This window comes from Propithecus coquereli, unplaced genomic scaffold, assembly GCF_000956105.1.
Source record: "Propithecus coquereli isolate 6110/MARCELLA unplaced genomic scaffold, Pcoq_1.0 Scaffold382, whole genome shotgun sequence".
Taxonomy (NCBI): Eukaryota; Metazoa; Chordata; class Mammalia; order Primates; family Indriidae; genus Propithecus; species Propithecus coquereli.
The window spans coordinates 936,229-938,336 of NW_012149530.1; positions in this window are offsets into that span (position 1 = coordinate 936,229).

Here is a 2,108-nt window from a genome sequence, read left to right on the forward strand (position 1 = left end):
TATATAAAGATGTTTGATTCACTTGTAAGGAAAATTTAAATTAAAATTCTGAGGAGATAACATTTTTACCTAAATACTTAGTAGACATCAAAAAAGTTTGATAATACTGTTGGTGAGGTTTAAGAAAATGTCTTTTCATATATTTTTTGTTGGATGGCATTTTGACAAATTCTATCAAAAGAACTACATACTTTTGATTTAAAAATTCTACATCCAGTGCTGTTGTTATTAATAAACTAGTATACATCTGAGTTGATTTATCTATAGGAACCTTCACTGAAATGTTGTTTGTAATCATATAATAATGAAAATAACAATGCCTATAATATTTGGTAGGCTAAATAAGTTGTATTACATCCATGGTATGGACTACTACAGAGCCATTATAAAGAATGACATGGCTCTGTATGAACTAATTGGAAGAAGTTCCCAGACATCCAGATATAAATGGTTAAGGGACAAAAAAAAGGTGTAGGATCACACATACAACACACTAATACATGCATGCACACGCACACATACATTTATGCATGAATAACTGTACATGCCAGAGGGTGATTTGTTCAGACAGAAAAGCAAGAAACTGCTTTTTATTCAGTATTCTTTGCTCATATCATGATGACAGAGTGAATTTTTCTAAGTGTTTTGAGATTGGGGGAAATCCTATCTTTTTAGAAGAATTTATACTTTTGGTCTTAATTAATTTCTAATTAAATAGTTGATCCTGTTCACCCTTCAGATGTGCATGCATATCAGAACAATAAAACATAAATAAGTGTTGTGTTATTAGCCATTACATATATAACCTTTATACAATACTGAAGGGCATTTTTCACAAATTTGGTGTGTGTTTTGATCTATTTAGAGTCCAGCCTTTGTCATGTTAAATCCCTACTGTTATTTGCAATGACTTCCAATTAATAGATTAATAAGATCATTCTGTGGCCTAACTGGGTAGTACAAACAACCAGTCTCTGTTGCATGAGCAAAGCATTTACCTCTGAAAAGAGCTTCTGATAGTGCTGAAGGAGGAAATGACCTGCTAAATCCTGACTTTATAAAAATATTCTGATTTTAAGTATTGCGTTTTCTTAATGATTTGCTGGTAATATAAATGTGCAAAATGCTTGAATGACTTTTTGGTGCATGCTGTTTGAAGTCATATATTTATACTAAGAACAAAAAGAAAGTCCCATTAGTGAAAAAAAAATACATTTGAGGGATTTGACACAGCACCAGTTATGCCTATGTTTTGTACCTAATTTATTTCTGTGATTCCAAAGATTAAATCAAAATTTCATAGGCAGATTACATAGAAAAGCTTTTAAAACTGACACTGACAAAGGTTCTTGATCCTCATTCTTGCTATGAGCTTTAATCATGCCAAACTATATTTTGCTAAGTAAACATTCAAGTAGAGAAATTTTTTTCTATTTCTGGCCACTACATTTATAGTGATAGTTAAATAAAAGTAAAAGGCAAATTAATTTAGTTAGAGATTTTTAAAAGAAACCAGGAGTTATATTTTATTCATATGAATTTTATAATAAAAATAAAATATGCTAAAAGCATAATAAATTAATATTTTCCTGCAGTTTTATAATGAAGTTTCTTAAGAAGATGTCTACAGACACAGTAAGGGAGAAAGAAAAGGAAAGAAAAGATAAATTTGGCATTAACACGTGCAGGGGAAGGGGGCAAATTGTATGAGGCAGACTCAGACAAATTAAGAAGTCAAGGAACAAAACTGTGTAAGCAAACTCCCAGAATTTAAGAAAATGAATGGAAAGGGGGTGGATAAATGAAGGGAAGGGAAGGCAGAGAGGTAATTATTAGACAGAGAATCGAGAGGTTCCAAAGTGTTAGGTAAATTAGTCCTGTCAGTTTTTTCCCTGAGGCTGTGACTTCAGGGTGTCATTACTTCCTACCTCTTATCACTACTCCTGTTAGACACTGTGTAAGACTTCATTTGCTTGGTGGGCCTGTGACCACATCAGTTTCAACATAATGATGCCTGGATCCTGACCTGCAGATCAGAAACTTCTATACCTACTCTCATTTTGCATGTTTCTTTTCCGTTTGCTGAAATTTGGATTTTCTTTTTTTTG